Below are 21,288 nucleotides of genomic sequence, written 5' to 3' on the forward strand. Positions count from 1 at the left end.
TTAATTAATTAGCCTTAAATTTATTTCAGAAAAATATTCAGACAGGATTCTTTCCGTCATCTCCTCAACTATGGCACAAACATGGACACAATTGCATTTCCCCCCCCTGCTATGTCCTTGTGACATTGCCTCCCTCTCATCTCCAGCCCATACCTGAAGCAGCTTAAAGTTATTCTTAGCAATTCCAAGGTGAAAATAGTGTCCTCTCTTCTTCCAACACCTTTTATAATGTGGGTATATAATCTAGCACATGTCACTGATGATGTGGCTGTTCACACTGTCAGGGCTTGGGATCTGTCCAGTCCCATTTGCCTCTTTGGTGCTTCTTTCTGTATGGGAAACTGGGATCTGCATTCCAAAGCATTTAGACTTTGATTGTCGTATGAAGGCTCTTTTAAGGCCAGGTTTAGCAATCCTTTAAAATAATACTAGACCTTTGTTTAAAAAAAATAAGGCTGGACTTAGCCCTGTGCTGTGCAGCAAGTTAATTTAAACTGGGAATAACAGAATAACAGAAGAGCAGAGTTGGAAGGGACCTTGGAGGTCATCTAGTCCAACCCCCTGCTCAGGCAGGAAACCCTATACGATTTTGACAAATGGTTGTCCAATCACTTCTTTAAAACTTCCAGTGTTGGCACATTCACAACTTCTGGAAGCAAGTTGTTACATACAAAGGCTTTGAAAAAGGGCAAGGGATGGGATGAATCAACCTATCAGCCAGACATCATAATTATCACAAACCAAGATGCAATAATAACCATATATACCTTAGCTAGGAAAGAGAGCTGTGTTCAGCCTGCTCTGAGTTGCTAGTTCTATAATATGCCATTGAGTCCATTATGAATTTTCTGCTGCTTCTGCTGAGAAGGAGCTTACTGTGGTATGGTCAAATCTTGTAGTGATTTTATTCTTTTGGGGGAGATGCCCTTTTGCCTATTCCATTCTGGCTTGAGCATCACTAAATGTCATGATGACAGTTTTGACCTCCACGTTCATTTGCAAGGCATTCAGTGAAATGTGTCCAACATATACAAATTAAAATAAATCTGCCTCATTTCCCATGTAGCAATTGGCTTCTTTTCTTCAATGCACTTCTAATTGATAGGTTAGCATAGCTGAGCAGAACATTTTCCACTACATTAGCACATTTGCCAATTCCTAGAGTATACATCTATAAAAATGTACAGGTGTACATTGAATGAGTCTTGGGCCAGGGTGGAGGGTGTTTTAGCCATGCTATCTCCACAGATGCAGCAGTGTTATAAGGTCATATACATGTCATTGCATCCCATGTGGTTTTTCTAATATTTATATCATCCCCATAATGCAACCCATCTGCAATCCTTAGGAGGGATGCTATTTCAAGCTTAAATTGTGGAAGCAAGTTTTATAATAAAATCCACAGGTTTACTCTTAAATATATTTAAATTTACACTGCAAACTTGAACAAAGCATTGAGCAGGGGGGAAAAAAACCATAAAAACTTCTGACTATAACAAATAATTGACAGAATAAAAGTCTTTGTTTCTTGTTTTTATGCTGAGGAGACATTAAGACACATCTCTTTTTACCAAGCTTTTAATTGTGTATTTATAAACAGTATTTTAAATGTTTGATTTCATCCTAAAATTGAATTAAAAGTGAGTCTGTTTACATTTTCTGTTTTTATTGCTGTAATACATTTCATTTTCCAATGTATAGAAATCAGAATATAAATATACAAATGAATAAATATATTCTTAGTTATTTCCTTATTGTTGGAGCACAGTTATTACTATTAAAACTTATCTGTTACATATAATGAACAATATTTTTTTTGTTTGACATCTGATTTTTTTTAAGGACAATTAACTCTTTAAAAATCAAAATAGTGAATGACTTAAGTTTACAGAATGTTAACTTCTATTGTGGGATTAGAAATAACTTATTTGAATTTATACTTTGGTGAACAATGCTAGAGAGTATGAAACTTCTAGTCCAAACTTATATTCTTAATTCTCAGTGAGTTTGAAGAATTGGCAGTAACTAAACAAAATTTGTAATCCCCTGCAGCCAGTTATATTCAAACATTTCACTCTGAAGTAATTGCATATATTTTTTTCTCCTTCCAAAAAAAAAAAAAAAAAAAAGAAGTTAATTATGCAATGGACTTAACCTCATTTACTTTCCACATCATAGCACAGATATTTAAAAAAATAGCAACCAAAACACCTAACAGAGTAGTGACAATCTAAATTACTCTTAAATTTGCCTTAAGAAAGCATTGTTCTGAATCCCTATAGTAACTTATAAGAGATAGGAACCAATAGATATATAGAATTACAATGCTACATTGAATTATAATTTGAAAGATTAACTTATACAAGGTGATTATGTTGTTGGCATATAATATATGATAAACTATCAAAGATATATAATGGCATATCAAATATATGTTGGAAATGTAAATCAATCCAAAGGCACCTTTGATGAACATATAAGAAAGCTACAGGGTATTGGGACCAGATAAGTTTGTTTGTTTGTTTCCCACCTTTATTTTATATATAAACTGTATCAAAGAAAAATTATACCAGTTCTTCAGATGAAATCTGGGCTTTGACTCTTTAATAAGAGAGCGATTTAAAACAATATAATAATTCATAGAATCACAATAGCAAAGAGAGGCTATATATTTTATGCTACTTCTCACGGTGAATTAAGCTTTCTAATTACTCTACCCAGCCTTATGGAATCCAATTTGCAGACTATTCCTCAAATTTGCACAGTTACTTAGGTCATGAAAAAGTGACTACATGAATGTTAATGTTAGGATAATTGACTTCTGTCAATAAAATGTGGAATAAAGCTATTACAAATTCCTTTCTTTGAGACAGAAACTTGAGAAACAAATGATCTACTGACCCAAATTCAGCCTCCAAATCACATATCACAAATCCATTCAGGTTGGGTGGCTAATACATTCAAACAAACAAACAAACAAACAAACACACACACACAGAGAGAGAGAGAGTATGATGGTTTGTAAAATGAACCAGTACTGAGTTCTCAAGATATTATTTTGGTATAAGAGGACACAATTTCCAACATTTGCTGCTTCTTTGAAGCTACAAGAAGGAAAATGAGTTTCATGTTCCAATTCAGAAGAGTAAATTTATGTCTGATGATCACACTTAGTATTTGAATACTCCAAACGTTTTTAGCATTCCTAACTGTCACTTTCTCTTTCTCTGTTTCTCACTGTGTGTGACAGACACAATACAAAATCAGAATTTTACAAAAGTCATAAATAATGAGGGGGGAATCATATTTGATCCTTCAAAAAATAATGGATGAATCTCAGTAAGCCCCTGCTTCATAACTACTACGCAAGCTACATTGCCTGCCAGTGGTTTCCCAGTGCAACTCAAGGTTTTGTTTTATGACCTATAAAGCCCTGTATGGCATAGAGCCTGGATATCCAAGAGATATTGCCTTTAATTGTTTCTGCCCATCCAATAAGTTCCAGAGGAATGAGTATGCTCCAGATCTCCCCCATTCAACACTGCTATCATGAGAGATGGAGGAAGTGTGCTTTCTGTTTTAGTTCCCTCTCTGGAATAGCAACACACATGCCCCCCACCCCCAAGTAAAACATGGTGCCCTGTCTCCTAGGGTTCCAGAAAGCTTTGAAAACCTGACTTTTGTCCCAGGACAGGATTTTATGTTTATTATTTGCTCACTGGTCCCTTTTTTGTTCTATTGATTTTATTGTTTATCAGATTATTTTAGTCTGGGCTATATGTAATATTTTTTAGCTATTTTTATCTTTCATCTAGTTTTGTAACCACCCAAAAGCAACTTGTACAAAGAAGAACTAAAAGCACTGCAAGCCCTAAAAAAGGATAGCAGCATAATCATACATCCAGCAGACAAAAGAAATGCCACAATAGTAATGGATAGAAAAGACTACGAAACAAAATTGACAGACCTACTCTAAGACTCCACATACAAACCCATAAACACAGACCCAACCACATATCTGGAAAAATTAACCAAGAAGAAAATTATAATCAGCCACATGAGCAAAGAGATCCAACAGATGATCATCCCAAGAGAAAAATGTTCCAGATGCCCCAAACTATACGGCCTCCCAAAAATACACAAAGAAGGCATACCTCTCAGACCCATAGTTAGCTCCAGAGGAGCACCACTACAAAACCTAGCTAAACACTTAGCAAAACAGCTACAGCCCCATGCTGAAACAGCAGCTTCACATGTACAAAACTCATACCACTTCTTGGAAATGATCAAAGATCTACACGTGGAACAAGAAGATCTGCTTGTAAGTTTCGACGTGGTTTCACTATTCACTCAAGTCCCGATAAAAGAAACTCTTGAAATCATCAAAAATAAATACCAACCAGCTAAATACCTCATAAAACTAACAGAACACTGCTTAACCAACACATATTTCATATACAAAGGACAAAGAGACAAGCAAACTGAAGGAGCCCCTATGGGATCACCACTGTCACCCATCATTGCAAACCTGTTCATGGAAGAATTTGAATCCAGAGCCCTGGCTAATGCCACCCACAAACCCAAACTATGGTTAAGATACATCGATGACACATTTGTGATTTGGCCCCATGGAAAAGAAAACCTAAACAATTTCCTAACACACCTAAAGAGCACACACCCCAAAATCAAGTTCACCATGGAAACGGAAAAAAACAAACAACTACCATTCCTAGATGTACTAATCTACAAAAAAACAGATGGCACACTAGGACACACCATATACCAGAAGAAAACACACACCAACCGTTACCTCAACGCCCAATCCCATCACCACCCAGCACAGATAAACTCCGTGGCCAAAACACTAATTGCTAGAACCAAACGCCTGGCAGACAAGACACACACAAAGACTGAACTATGCACCCTGACTAAAGTACTGACAGCCAACGGCTTCCACAAAAGCAAATGGCAAACCACTTCCAAAAATATTGCCAGGAAAACTGAGCAAGTTGTCCCTCCAGTAACCACGAGTCAACACAGAAAGATTGAAATTAAAGGAAGGAAGGAAGGAAGGAAGGAAGGAAGGAAGGAAGGAAGGAAGGAAGGAAGGAAGGAGGGAGGGAGGGAGGGAGGGAGGGAGGGAGGGAGGGAGGGAGGGAGGGAAGGAAGGAAGGAAGGAAGGAAGGAAAGAAAGAAAGAAAGAAAGAAAGAAAGAAAGAAAGAAAGAAAGAAAGAAAGAAAGAAAGAAAGAAAGAAAGAAAGAAAGAAAGAAAGAAACCCCACTAGACAGCAGCATTACAAAAGATGCCTTGCTTGTGCTTGGGCTACAAACAGAGAAGCTGTAGATCTTTTCATACCTATTAAATGCTCTTTTTAAAATGAATGGATGAATAAACAAGCTGTTCTTTGTTGTGGTGTCTGGTCTCTGGAATAGTATCCCTGCAGAGACAACTGTAACTTCCACCCTGACAGATTTTCAGATTTGTGTATTGGATAGGGTGAATTTGCACACCCTGTTGCTTCCAATTTTTTCCCTTTTTTGCTATTATTTTAAAGTATAAACTGATCAGAGTTGCTTTGAAGTAGGCCGGCCTTTAAATTTAACAAGCAATGCATTTATCCCAGTTATTATAACAAATAATCAAAAGATATGTAACAAATGATGAAAAGACAAAGCTTTTCCAGTTCAATACTTTATTTTACTAAATGATTGCACAAAACAATTCCTCAATTTCTGAACTATGTTTTGGGAATAATGATGTTGCAAAAGGGATGTGTAATTATATTCTCCTTCTCCCAAGACATGGGATTAATGAACCATACTAGAATGGAGGCTCTCCTTGGCAGACCAGCAAAATGGGGAAAGAGTACAATAAATTATATCAATAGCAGGAGGATATAAGAAAGTTCTGCTTCCATTCCTAGATTCATTTGAAGAAATGGAACCTCTGCACTTTTCTATAAAGTATTTAGGTCTATAGTCTGCTTTGTGTGTGTGGGTTGCACAAATATATCATATCTGAGAAGGAAGACTAGTTACTGTTTATCTGAAAAAAGAATCAACCCCAACTAATGGTTGACTGATTCACAGAAATGTGAGGTAGGGCATCTGAATAGCCTCATTAATTTTATTATTTTTTACTAATTCAGGTTTGTCAAACCTAAAAAAAAATCTCAAAATACTGAAAGTGTATGAACTTAGATTACTGACTGGAGTTTTTGGTAGAGTCACCTAATCAAAATTAGCTTCATGATTCTTAGATTTTATGTATGTGTGTAATTTATTTGTTTTAGCTGCACAGCTCTCTGCATTTATTCGATATGACAGTTAATAGGATTACTATTAGTTAAGAAAATGGGCACAACAATGCAATTTAGCAGCAGATTAGGTTATCATCTTTGGAAGCCATATTAGCACCAGAAGCTTCCATGCTGCCACATTCTTGAGTGTGGGAAGATGGGAGGGGGGAATTTCATGGACCGTATGTAGTTAGATATAAAGAATTATATAATAATATAATTCTTTAAAGTCAAGGTCATGTTATTTCTGCACCTGGCTGAGGAATAGTAGACAGGATGTCTCAAGTTGGAACAGATGGTGATTGGGGTATGTGATGGAATCATGGGTACAGGGGATGAATTTTTTATTTATTGGACGAAAACCTGGAACTTTCAGATTCAGGTTTTCCCAGATGTGCCAGTATAACTACTCTAATAAAAGGGAACTTTGAGAAAATGCCTGTCTCAGAGTTTTTAATTAGAGTTGAGTTTTTCTGGAACGCTGACATAGGCATTTTTATGTTGGGTTCTCTTGTTTAACCCATCCATTTATCCTGGGCCCAACTGTAAGAAATTAAAATAATGCATTGATTCAGCAAGAGACTGTACTAGTTTGATTGGAAGACAATATCCCCCCCAAAACCCTTTGTCACATTTTTCCTCTCTTTATACTCCCACATTCACTGCTAATGTGTGTAAATATATAATGATCTGTAAGTACTAATGCATTTTATTTTAATTAAAAGAACACAAAAAAGAACATATTCATGGTATACAGCAGGAGTGTCAAACTTAAGACCTGCAGGCCGAATCCAGGGTACTTAGATCTGGCTTGCAGGGCTAGCATGGAAACAGCAAAGGACTAGCCCACAGTGTCTCTGCCAGTGAAAATAGATCTCTCTTTTCACTGGCAGAGGGTTGCAGGAGCTGAAAATGGAGCTCAGGAGCCCATTTTTGCTGGCAGAGGACTTGGGCCACTACAGGCACTCCAACATGAGTGACATCAAGCTGACTACAGCTACCCTGGCCACATCCACCCTGCCTCCCTGAGGTCAAACACAACCCTGATGTAGCACTCAATGAAATTGAGTTTGACACCCCTGGTAGAGAGTCAGACTTTCCTTGACTCTAATTTATGCATCATTTTGGGGAAAAAAAGTGCTTTGGGCACAATTTCTTCTAATCTGAATGTATACTTCACTGGAGATTTAAAAAAAAAGTCTTATGGTGAAGGGATTGGATTAGTTACTTGAGAGACAGGCAGGATATAAATTTAATAAATAAACAAATTGGGATGCCCAATAAGTAAACATTGAGCTATATGCTAGTAGGAATGCATAAGCCTTTTCTTAGACAGTCAGTTCCTTTGGATAGCAGATGGAGATAGATATTTTAAATCAATGAATAATGTGAACTTCGAGCCAGTGATACCACGGTATGGTTGACATGCTTCCCATATTGGAATCCACATACAGTCCAGTTTGTCAAGATTCCATCTTGCTAGCTTAATTACATTAGAAAGGAATACTACCACTGATTTCTCAATAGCTAAGCTGCCATGAATTAAGGACAACATGCCATTTGTCACAAGGTGGTCAGGGAAGCTGAAAATAGTTCAATATCACCTTTGTGTAATCACAATATTTGCAGAAAGGGGTACTTGGCCCTTTCTGCAAATGTGCTCTTTAGTTTTAATCAGTCTGTTGTACTTCATTATGGGCTAAGTATGTCAGAATATCATATATGTTCATGGGAATACTTGTGTGTTTTTTAAATAATAATGACCATGGTGATGATGGTGGTGGTAATGATGGTGAGGAGGAGATGGAGAAGGTCAAAGTCAATGTAGGCCAATCTGTTATCTATAGAACTCCTGTTCTTGAATGGTATGAAGTCCAATCAATCAATAAATGTATATATATATTTCACTTCAGCTTTGCTCTGTAGATTGCAATAAATTTTCATCTTGATTTGAAGGACAAAAATTTTAGTTTCCTGTATCCCTGCCATGCAAGTACTTTTTATAAAATTGCACTACTCGTCTGCAGAAGGCAGGTCTTACTCATATTTAATGTTGACTAAATGATAGTATCTAATTATGAATGGCAGTCATTTAATCAATTTCTTTTCTTCGACTATAGATTGTCAATTCACTCTGGCTTCTCAGTGTTTTTGATGATATATACACCTCTTCAGAAATTCAGTTTGCAAAACAGCTGATATGATGTAATTATATCTTGTGTCATTACTACTCACATGTTCAATTAATCTGCAGACAATCATATACAGTGTTCTTTTTTAAAATACCATGAAGACAAAATAATTCCTTCTCTCTGTTTACGCATATCTGCATATATAGGCAAACACACATACCATAGATTCCATCTATCTGTCTGTTTGTCTCTCTTTCCATCCCTCCATCCATACAGAATTATCCTTTTATCTTTTATCTAAACATGTGCTTTGGTTCTTAAAAGTTATAAGAGTCACAAATATTACTATGCTGCATTAAAGTCATACAATTTTGAGCAAGGATGTCAAATTACTATTTCAATTCACATGCAACCCCATCCTCCACTAACTGTGCAAAAATAAAGGAAACAACAATGCTTACTTTGGAAAAGGGTTTTCTTTTCTTTCTTTATTTTATAGTAATGGCATCTGTTGCTGGCAGAAAGAAAAACCCTCCATATGTAGTGCTAAAAAAATAAAACTGAAAAAAAAAATCATAAGGATTGATTTTATATTGACTGAAATTAGAAATCAGAAAAAAATTGCACACCACTAGCGTGGTTTAGTTGAGACACTATTACTTTAATCATGTCTGAGATAAAACAGCAAGTTAAGCAGAATTTCAAAAAATCCTTCCAGGAAAATTACCACTGCAGCACAAAATTTGTTTTTATCAACCCAATGTCCAGGAATCTACTGCACAGACAATTCTGTCAAGGGTATCAGGGAAATACCAATTTAAAACAGATAGCAGAAATGCTGTATATTATAAATTAAAATTCCTATGCCTCTTTTTCATGCCTGTTAGCAAAGATGTCCATAGTGTATGGTTAAAAAAAAAAGTGAAGACAGTAGCCATAATGGAGCAAGTGAAGCTCTACCATGAGTAAAGAAAAACAGGTGGAGCTTTATTGCAACATCATGGCTGCCATCTTGCCTTTTCTTACTATAGCTTTCAGATAACCCTGCATGTTAAATAATAATACAAAAATAAACTGAATATTAGTGCAGACAGCCATGGAAAAGTATTTGAAAGGACTATTCAGAATTTGTTACAGAAATAACAAGGAAGGAAGACTTCCTCAAACCCTGGAAAAGTGATGGTGCTCCTCCTTGACTCGCCAAGATATAAGAGGGAGGAAAGGTGAAGCATAAGGAGATTTGCAAGATTCTGTTGGTATAACCTATCTCAGAATATTGTTATTGTCTTCCTATGCAGTCAGTTTCTGGATCTCAAGGCAGAATACCTTGTAAAGCTGACAGTTACAGATAAAATTATAGAGAGGAAAAAAAAAACGAAACATCAAAGCTAGAATTGGTAGAGTGTTGTTTCCTTTGTGACCTCTCTCTCTTACACAATTTTTGTATCTGAATGTTACTAGACTATATAGTAAGGAATTGAAATTCACACCAGCTTTACGAGAAATTATTTATTATACCATTAATAGCCATCCATTATTCAGATTGTAGCCATGATGGTCCCATATTAAAGACTTACATAGCAAAAGACTAAGAGAACATTGTTTTCTGATACCAAATCTAAAGTGTTTCTGTTTCATTTTGCTTTTAATGATGGGGAATATTTACATACTAATCTGCAATGGAACTATTTACAATGTACTACCCACTATCAAGTGCAAAAGAAATGTGTGTATTCAGCTTTAAGAAACATTACTTGCAAATACCATCAAATAAAACTGTTTAAATCAATCCTCTACATCAAATAAGGATTATGAAAATCTTAACCTTTCAAAAAGCCTATGAAAGCACTTTTGTCCATACCTCCCTGCGGATTTTACTCCACTAATCATTGCTGACTATAGGGGGTGGTGCTCATCTCTGTTTCAAGGCCATTGAGCCAGTGCTGTCTGAAGACATTTCTGCGGTCATGTGGTCAGCATGATGTCACGGAGTGCTGTTACCTTCCCTACCTAAGTGGTATCTATTTATCTACTTGCATTTGTAGGAGCTGGAGTGAGGACGGGGGCTCATTTCATCATGTGGAGCTTGGGTCTTGAACCTGGGCTACTGGCTTTTCAGCTGACAAGCCCGGCATCTTAATAACCATTGAGTTATTGTGCCACCCTACCTATGTAGTACATCTATTTTATTAATAATAGTTTTCAGGCATTCTAAATAGTTTTACAATTGTCTTGAAAGTTGAATGTCTTTTGTACATCTACAGGTCTATCTACAAGTATATTTTTACTTGCAGTGTTAGCCTTCGTGCATCAGCAAATTTCATAAAGAATAAGAATCACAAGTTTATCTTAGATAATGAATTATTCATCCCAGGACAAAATAAAAGGGGAAAGAGGGCATAATTGCTTCCTCCTTCCAATCTGGTGCTTTCCAGATGTGCTAGAAGAAGATCACAAGTTTCAGAAACTTCAGCCTATATAGACATCTTACAACTTGCAATAAAGCACATCTAGAGGGTACAAGATTATGAAAGCATGCCTACACAATAGCCTCACATTTTCAGAGAGCTCAGCAATCTTTATAGATAATAAGACTATGTGGAAAAATAAGATACAATAAAAATCATCATTGCAATCCATTCTAATGTACATGCTTACTGTATATAGCACAGTGTATAGATGCCCTTGATAGCAGATTGATACTCAAACCACACTTCACAGTAGCATTAAACAACCTTGTCTTGGGAAGGGGAGAAGCTCTGCATATTCTGATCCAGTGTTGCAAGTGAGAAATGAGGGAGGAGGGATGGATGGATGCAGAAGTAGAGATCAAACATATGCAAGGCAATTTGATTAAGTTTGCAATCCAACCACAGTTAAACATCTCATTTTTTACCCAATAAAAATGTAAGTCATCTCCAACTTTATATCCCAAATTCTTAACCAAAGTAGCACTAGTTTCTATCACTGTCATCAATGGGATTTGATACCAAGGTTGAGCTGCATAATGAGAATTAATTAGAATGTTAATAGGCTTTGATGAAAGGCCTGAAACTGGAAGTTTCACAAATCCAAATTCAGCCCTGGCCAAATGATTATAATTAAGAAAAATGGGACTGAGCAGAGAGAAACAAATGAAAATAGTATAAAAACATCACTTGTGAGATGATTTTTTTTTTTCATTTTGTGAATAAAGACCACAACTTAATGACTGGATAACAATCTATCCATTGTAGCCTGAATTTTAGAGTGAAAACTATTTAAACTTCTGGTGGACAATTGTTAAAGGAAGCAAGTATATAAAGGACAATATAAATTTTTTGTTTGTTTTGCTATGTTTTCATGACCACCACCATCCCAAAAAAATGGAATCATGGCAGGATTCTCAATATGTTTTACAGATCAACAAGGAGCATTGTAACTTACTGGATCACTGTAAGTTGCTTTACTGGAGCTTTGTTTCAAAGACAACTGAGAAACTGCAGTAGGTGTAAAATATAGCTAGTGGCTAGTCCTGGTTTGGCAATAGATGCAGGGGTGGGCTGCTGGCTAAGACTCTGCAGGGCTCGGAGAGCCCCCAATAACCTCAGAAAGACAAGCAGCAAGGGAAAGTTCTTGATAGGCTTAATTGAACTTCTGGGCGTTCAGCCAAGGGTATTTCACACTTCATAAAAGTGTTGCAAACTAGATAAACAATCCACTTAGTGCTTGCAAGGGAGAGCCATTGAGAAAATCAGATAACACTAGCCTCCAAGGGGATTAATTCCCAAATAATAAGAATCATGTAACTCACCAGAAACTCTACTAAGAGTCCAAGATCCCTCTCCAGACACTGCTATTTAGCCTGGTTTCACCCAGTCTTTTATTTAAGTATCAAATGCATGAAATAATAAACAACTTTTTGATATGTATTCTTTTTTAGGTTATTAGGCAAAGAAGCAACATCAAGTTGGCCACATCCACCCAGTCACATTTAGGGCAGAGAGCCCCTTGCTAAAAAAAATGTGAAGCCCACCCCTGAGTATACGCCCAATCTGTAAGAGCAGAATTGGTTTACAGTAGGTTTCTGGATACAGTTGAAAGTCCCTTCACTTTCTTCAATTTTCATAGGATTGCTTTCTCCAAATAAAGTATTCTTAAACTATTAGATGGTTTATTCGCCATATAGTTTGGAATAGTGTTCCTCAACTTGTGGTCTGTAGACCCCTGAGGGGACGTGATCTCATCGCTTGAAGAAATGTTACAATTTACATCTTGAGTTAAGTCTTGGGAGTTCAGAACCATGGTCTGTGGCTACAAAAGATATTTAAGTGGATTCCGTGGAGAAGACAAGATTGAGAACCACTGGTCTGGAGAATGGCAGCACAGAGAGAAGCTTTTATCTTTGCCATTCCAAGTCTTTGGAAGTCTCTTACTTTTTAAGAAAAGATGGATCTTCCATAGTGATTTTCCAAAACAAGGGAAAGGATTCATACTTTGGTAGGTTGTCAAAATGGCAGTTGCTATGATTGTCCCTGTGGTTCATCAATTCTATGTTTCTGGCTATTAAGTGACCTTGTAGTCTATAATTTTATGATGATTTTAGAGTTGGAGAATTTATTGATATTTTATTGTTGGGAGCTGCCCAAAATCTGGTGAAGCAGAAGGCACATGAATAGTGCAAATACATTATATATATATATATATATAATCAGCAGCAGCAGCAGGAGGAGGAAAATGGTCTCAATAAATTTATTTTTACAATTTGAATCAAGTATTTCACTGAGATAGAATACAAACATGGCTACAATTCTGGAGTAGAAGCATGAAGGCACGAATCATTTATACCTAGCACACTTGTGCTTCCAGGGGATTTGTGGAATTAAAGTTATATCCCCTTAATTCCAGATGCTATCATAATGCATTCTATTTGTTTGTAAGTATATATTCCACCTCAGTTCCAGGAGGTCAGGGTGGCATACAGAACACTCCTACAATCTTATGAGTTTGGTTGACCTGAAATAATGATGGATTCAAAGCCATGTAGTGACTTTCCATAGCAGAGGTTCTCACAATCCTAATCTAAAAAAGCAATATACCATATTGTTTTAAAGCTGCATGAAAAGTTTTCAAACCAACTTAAAAATCAGCAACCGTCCAAATTCTGCTCTTGCTCAAAATCTAGTCCTTCAGCAGTGAGGATGAAATATTGATTAGCTTCATTACATCTATTACATAAAGAGATTCCAGTTCAGCTCTATTAAAAATTATAACTTACATATTTTCTTTGAATCAATCAATCTTCCCCCCTCTTGCTTTATTTGTTCCATTCCTGCCTGCCTTCCCCTGTGCCCAGTTGAAGATAAATACAGCACTATATAAAGCAGAGCAGGGAGGACTGTGGTGCAATTTAATGAGGAAACTGGATACATCATATAAAATACTTCAGCTACTGATCATTAATCATTTTTTTTAAAAAGGAAAGAGGTCAGTACTTAATATGAACATAAAGCACACTTCTTACACCTCTTTTGTGTGACTTGCTCAGAGTTTTTTCTCACACTTGTCTAACCCTGTGTGCAACTGCTGAAGCCTAGTGGCATTACAGAGCATGAACAATTATTACGATTTGCATTATTAGCATTATAAAAATACATAGAAAATAAATCACCTCAGCAAATATCAGACAGCAAACAAGAGTAAGGCTTCATTGTTATTTTCTTCCTTTGGGATATCTTTCTAAAATCAGGAAATGGCTTTTTAAGTACCAGAAAAGGTTATCATTTTTAAATTAACCTATTCTCTCTTCTGTACTTCAGATGATTTTTTTAAAAAATGAAGCAATTGTCTTTCTTTTTTTAACCAGCCATGTTCAGTATCAGGGCTTTTTGAATTAACTTTAACATCACATTTATTTGATTGATAATAAAAGAGCAATATATCCTCTGTGTAGCTGGAGACTATGGGTTTTTCAGTTTTATTTCCTTTTCTTAGTAATAATATAATACAGAGCTGCTTTCAGCCTCTATCCCATTTAAAGGAATGCATTATTGCATTACTGGGAAAAATTATGTATATCTTTACAACACTAAAGAACACTACAGAATAAAAATACACACTCTACTCTCCAAGTATACCTGCACACAACATTTGACTGTTTGGACAAAATCTAAAAAATCTTACTGAAACTCATCCACAACCCAAATATGTCAACATAAACTAGAGTCAGAAAGAACCAAATAAAATGAGTGCAACACAAACTGGAAGACCTGTATTTTTTTCTCTATAATTCATAGACAAATCATTTTATATTTGCAAATGTAATAGAAAAAAGCATGTAATGCAATTTGATTTGACATCAAGCCCAATTCTAATAAATGTAACTCCATAGTTTTAAAGGCTAGGTTGAAATTCAAAACCAGTTTCTTTCTCAAGATCGAACTTTCACATTAGGAACACCCACCTTCAATCAAGCATGCCAAAAGGATCAGTTTCATTGTTCAAAATAGGTTTGAGATGAAAGGCTTAGCTTCAATAATTTGATTTATGTTCTGAATCACATTGTTCATCCCTACCCACCAAATGATGCTGCCATTTTTTAAAGCCAGTGAGAGAGTTTTTCCCCAAGCAAATAGAACTTGTCCTTCTTTGTTTCTCTGAATATTCTCTACACTCATCCTACTCCCCCCTTCCATCTTTCTGTCCCCCCAATTTTTTTGGGGGAGAGGGGTGATGAATATTAGCATAAATATCTGAAATGCAGACAACAGTAACCTAAGCTCAACAAAGTTTTCACAACAGATAATTTTAGAAAAAAGGCTCAACAAATAGCAAGTCAAAATTTGACCAGTTGGTTATGTAAGTATGGAACCATCTACCTTATAAAATCAAATGCATTCTTCTCGCTTCTTCCTTTTAACCACTCAGAATAAACCATGTACCTCAAAGCATTTCAAAACTAATGAGCTACAATTTTGAAAACAGATCCCTCCTTTTTTGTTTTTGTTTTTTCTCTCTCTCCAGATTGTAAGTCAGGGAAGATGTGGAAAGGGCCCCATGGAGGTGGGGGTGGTGTTGGAAGATGCAAACCAGGATGATAGGTCCATACTACTGTTTGTTACTAACCACACATGCTGTCAGTTGGTGGCCTCCTTGATGTCGAAAGCTCTGTTTAGCTCAGATAGCTACAGCTGGCATTATAATGCACAATCATTTGCTGTAAATTTTGGAGCACGGCACAGAGCAGCTGACAAAGCGACCGACAGTGACTTGCTAGGAGCACAGAGGGGGACTTGCACCATGCTGCATTAATTTAACACCACATCAAATATGGATTTTATTGCAGCAGGGACAGTGAAGGCACACACATCTCTCTCTCTCTCTCTCTCTCTCTCTCTCTCTCTCTCTCTCTCTCTCTCTCTCCTCTCCCTCCCTCCCTCCCTCCCTCTCCCTCTCCCTCTCCCTCTCTCTCTCTCTCTCTCTCTCTCTCTCTCTCTCTCTCTTTGTGGTTTGTAAGTCTGTGATCACAACATGGGATGGGTGCCTTCTCACCCATTTCCCTGGGTAGCTCTATAAATACAGGCAAATAAGTTAAGTTCCTATGCTTCAAACACTCTTGGAGCATTTTGAAACATAATTTACCCCAAATATACGGAAGGAGGAGGGGGAAGGGGAGACATTTACCTAGCCTCAGAACTGAAAACCCCTAACGGGCAATCTTCTACAAAGGATGAGGTGAGTTCCGACACGTATGTTTGCCATTCACGCTAAGCCCACGATAAGGACTAAGGGGGTGAATTAGTAAGCTTTACAAATGTTGCCTTGAAATTTCCCATCCTCCACCTTTTCCCCAACAATGAAATACGTTACAGGTTTTGTTTTGTTTTTTAGTTAGTTAGGAAGTCTTGGACAGAGAGGTAGGGGATTCGTACGCTGTCCCGCATCCAGCTAGGCAGTTCTTTTGACTAGCTTCGCCAAATTTCCCATTTGAAGCAGCTCAAGCTTTAAGAATACAGGGCAACCTGCTCGCGCAACTTCACCTTCACCTTCGAAAGGTTCTTTTTCTTTCTTTTTTTTTTATAAGAGCCGACCGAGCGAAAGTTACCCGTTCTATATCCCTGTGGTTGATAGAATAGAACGCGGCACATGGGGATGGGGAAACCCCCCCCCCAAAAAAAAAAATACAACTCCTATGCCCTTTCCACTACAAAGCCAAGGGCAAGAGAGTCCTACCTTTTGTTGTGAATCTAGTCGTGTCCTACCCAGGCGGCAACCTCCGAAGTCCCGGACTAATCTTCCTCTGGATTTTCGCCGTTTCCAGCCCCCTGCTTATTTTGCCCTCTTCCACCCTGAGTCGACTCGAAACGAATTCAGGCGTCTTCTGCGAGCATCACTTAACTCTCAGGGAAAGCGGCGGGGATGGGAAGCGAGAAAGAGGAGGAGGAGGAGGAGGAGGGAGGGAGGGAAGCATTCGCTGGCTAGCTGGCTGAATCTCTCGCTCGCTCTCTCTGACTGGCTTTCATTCAGAGAGCCTGATTAAAAGAAAAAGAAAGAAAGAAGGGGGGGAAAAGCCACCACTCAGGAGAGGAGGAGGAGGAGGAGGAGGAGGAGGAGGAGAGAAAGAGAGAGAGAGAGAGAGAGAGAGAGAGAGAGGTTCTGCTGAGAGAGTCGCAGCCCTTGCGATGGGAAGGTTACAGAAACTAGGCGAAGAGCTGGCTTTCCCAGGGATTTGCAAGTGAATGTGTGGGAGAGATACAAAGAATGGGGGTGGGGGTGTGTGCTTTGCTTGGAAGATTCGCTCCTCCTGCTCCTGACAGAAGGGGTCTCTCTGTGCTTCAAGTCCAAGGTAATAATCAGCTCCGTCCGCTATGCTCGCGGTAAACAAGACACAGTCACAAAACCACCACTTTCGGGCTTGGTGGTTTGTTTAGGGTTTGTTGTTGGGGGGGGGGGGGATGGGGAGAAAGGGGAGGGCTGCCTTTCTGAAATCTTTAATCCCCCCCCCTTTCTCTCTCTGTCTCTCTCTCCCGGGAGACTGCAGTACTTGCCTCCTCGTCCCATCTATTGCCAGGTGACAAATTAAATTATACTCTTCACGGAGGTGATACCAGAAGAAATTGCCTTTACATTTTCCAACCAGGGCACTGAAGACAGGGCAGCATTTCACTGCTGCTCGCTTCCAGCTCGCTCTCCCTCACTATAAAAGAGGGGGAAGCAAAGCTATTATGAGATACTGATCGTGCTGGATTCTTTCCCGGAGCCTTCTGCTGAATTTAAATGTTCGGCGCTACGAGTAGTGCCATCGCTTTCTGCAGAAGCTAAGCAAAACAAAGCCAAAGTCCAAAATATTCGTTTCCTGGCTTCCTACCGATCTGGCGTTTTTTGTCCCAGCCGACATCTGGCATCACATGTGTGTGTGTGTGTGTGTGTGTGTGTGTGTGTATAACATTGCTTGAATTGCTGCCCTATAGTTGGCTATTCTGCAGATGTCATCCTTTGCACGCATTAAATCTGGAACAGTTCATGTTCCCTCATGCTACAAATTGGGCTGTGCACGATTCCTCTTGGATCGGACTGGACCAAAACCTCCCGTTTTTTTGTGTTTTTTTTTTTTGGGGGGGGGGATGATTTTGTGCTTTGTAACACATGGGAATGCGCTGCAAAAAGTCCCTTAAGAATAAACCAAAGGATGTCAGTATTGCTCCATCCAATCTGTGGTATGAGGAAGGTTTGGTGGATACATTTAAACACACACACACACACAACAGCACTGCTTTCAAGTATGAAAATCAGTACAAGTGTTCACTTGAAGGAAATGTTCCTAGCATGGTAAGGCTGCAAAGTCCAGTCATTTTGCTACCTGTCAACAAATAATTTAAATGGGCTGTGGATGTATTCCATTTAAATATGTTTTGGATGTTAACATGCTATCAATTTTGGTGAGAAGAGGCAGTCAAAGCAGTTCTGTATCATATATACAAACTAGAAGGGGAAAAAAATAAAAAAGTATTCCTGTCACATGATAATAAAATACTGTAAACAGTAAAAAAATATAGAAGAGCAGATTATTACCAGCCAAAGATCCTCTGAAGTAAAAAGAAAATGGAAAAATTTGCCATTTTCCTTGATGTAAAGATAGGTTAATACAAGAAGACTAATAAGAACAGCTTCAAAGGCAGGGCATACAAGGGTATACAGAGGAACAGATCATAGATAGCCTGCCATTTATTTATTTATTTTTTATCTCACATTTATTATTTTTATAAATAATTTGAGGTGACAAACATACCCGATGTTCTTTCCTCCTAATTTTCCCACAACTACAACCTTGTGAGGTGGGGTTGGCTGGAAGTGACTGATCCAAAATCACCTATCTGACTTTCATATCTAAGGCCAGATTAGAAGGTATGGCCTTCCAGACTCTAGTCTTGTGCCTTAACTACAAGACCAAAATGGTTCTCTCAATTATCTTTTTATTTGTGTTTGTATGTGTTAGGATATATGCAGAGTAACCCTTGTATAAAAAGGATATGCACATGGAAAATGGTTTATGAGAACAGTTATGAAGAAATATACAGCCACACAGAGTAGAACAAGTTGTATTAATGTTTACTTGAAGAAATAGCACAGTCCAATAAACAGTCCATGTCATACACGTTTTCATCAGTCAAGAAATATCCAGTTATAAAGTCTTCTTACCGGTTCCATGTCTTTTACAGCAGACAAATATCAAACCATAATATAACAAATATCCTTTGATATCAACAGAATATCAAAATAAACAGGGTTAGTCAGTATCATTCCGTAGTCAGTCAGTATAAGTATCAAGAGAGACCATCAGTGAAAAAGAGAAAAAGAAAGATAATTAAACCATGATCTATAGCTCCCTCTTATGGCAACTTGTAGCATAATTAACCAACTAGAACACAGCATAATACATTACAGTATTTTTCTTTAAAGCTACATATATATTTGTACTTTATATATTGTCAACCCAACTACATTATTTACATATACATAACAGTATGAACAGTTAGTAATGTCATAAAAAATACTAATAGGAAACAGACAGCAACACAAACAAAAATTCTAACTTTAAGATCAGAGGTTTATTTTCTAATAATTTGTAACATAAGAAATGACTAGATATAAAAGATATAATAGCACTAATACACTTACATTAATAAGCCATTGCAATGGGGTCCAATGACATACAGCAGGTCCTGCAAGGACTGCCATAAATCAAAGGGCCCTGAGTTGATCTCCAACCCTATCCTTTATACTTTTCTTCTAACCACATACACACTTCACAACTTCACTAACTGTCACTTTCCATAAACACCTGTGTACATTACTTTCAGTTCCTCATTTCCAACAGTTTCATTCTTCCTGTTTTAAACTTATCCATACAAGTGCACACTTTGCAAAAAATATGTTTTCACAGTTAGCAACAGCTCAGCAGGATTACAAATAGTTCTGGTATATTTTGAAACCATCCTAGCTGAAACATAGTTCATGTCTCTTTCTTCTGGGGCCTGCTATCATCTATATAGGATTTATTGAATCTAATAGATCAATAAGTTATATCTTTGATTCCGACAGTAAGTTCTGTACCAAATGTTTTCCTGAGTGATTTTAATTAACTCCTCTGATTTTCGATAAAAAAATAATATGTGGAAGAAAGTTTGGGAAGAGATTTGCTACCACTGAATGTTTGAACCACAGAGTGGTTACCGCTTGGAATGGTCTACCTGACTCCATTGTTATAGATTCAAACCCTCACAGCTTCAGTCTCAAACTGTCTACCGTGGACCTCACTCCATTCCTAAGAGGTCCGTAAAGGGACGTGTATAAGCCCACCAGCATGCCTACTGTCCCTGTCTTACTGTCACCATTTATCTGCATTTATTTCTTTTGTTCATGTATATGTTCATATCTATACTTGTTATCTTGTACATGTTTGACAAACAAATAAAATAAAACATTGGATTTTGGAATCCTTAACTTCCTCACCCCATTCTTATAGCTGCTGCAGAAATACAGTAGATTGTTAATATTCCTCTGTATAGTCAGTGGATCTGAACTACCATCGACAGAGAGGAAACAACTCTTCTCCTATAAACTTGAGAAAGCCAGACTGACATAGTGGCTAAGGCACCAGGCCAGAAATCAGGAGACCATGAGTTCAAGTCCTGTCTAAGACATAAAACCAACTGGGCCTGACATTCGCCAGTTCTAGGAAATAGGCTATGGCAAACCACTTTCGAAAATGTTGCCAAAGAAATTCCAGGAACTCCAGGGCACACAAATCGGAAATTTGATCCATGTTGGGCTTTTAATCTGGGAAACATGAGGTGACATAGTACATATAGCCATTAATTATATATATTTGCTGTGGAGTAAGTCTTATTAGCCTTACTGAACATAGCACATATTATTTAGTAAACATGATCAAAGAATGACGTTTGAAATAGGACAATTCAAGTTCAAATCCTTACCCGTTACTTACCTCATTATCTAATCAACTCACAGGAATTAGGACAACATTGCTCTAAGATTAAAAAGAGAAGCATGCATATATGCTACCCTCAGCTCCCTTAGCCTCTGGTTGAAATACAAATAAATGAAAAGCATTTGTCTGTATCTAACAGTTAGTGAGGTGTTTTCTTTCAGTTACTATCCCAGTTTGCAGAATTGCCCCTACACACACACACACACACACACACACACACACACACACACACACACATACAGATGCATAAGCAACCCTTAGAATTAAGGTTTATTCCATCCCTTCAAATGTTCTTATTTAACAGACGGAACCCTTCTGAAGAACACTTGGTGAATAATTTTTAAATATCATTATTTTAACTTTACC

At 37.5% G+C, this 21,288-nt stretch overlaps 1 protein-coding gene across 2 annotated transcripts in view; it reads right to left on the reverse strand.

Annotated features, from left to right (window-relative positions):
- The window catches only part of CDH10 (cadherin 10), a 153,594-nt gene extending 136,342 nt beyond the window's left edge, over positions 1-17,252 (reverse strand). The window contains exon 1 of one of the 2 annotated variants that reach the window (XM_087961176.1): positions 16,644-17,252. The gene's annotated coding sequence lies outside the window, so the exon portion shown is untranslated. The remainder of the gene's footprint in view (positions 1-16,643) is intronic. The other variant, XM_026673412.2, reaches the window with a different exon arrangement.
- Between the last annotated feature and the right edge of the window lie 4,036 nt (positions 17,253-21,288).

The sequence above is a fragment of the Notechis scutatus genome, chromosome 3 (assembly GCF_049901735.1).
Source record: "Notechis scutatus isolate UNSWTSFEM ecotype Mainland chromosome 3, rNotScu1.2, whole genome shotgun sequence".
NCBI classification, from domain to species: domain Eukaryota; kingdom Metazoa; phylum Chordata; class Lepidosauria; order Squamata; family Elapidae; genus Notechis; species Notechis scutatus.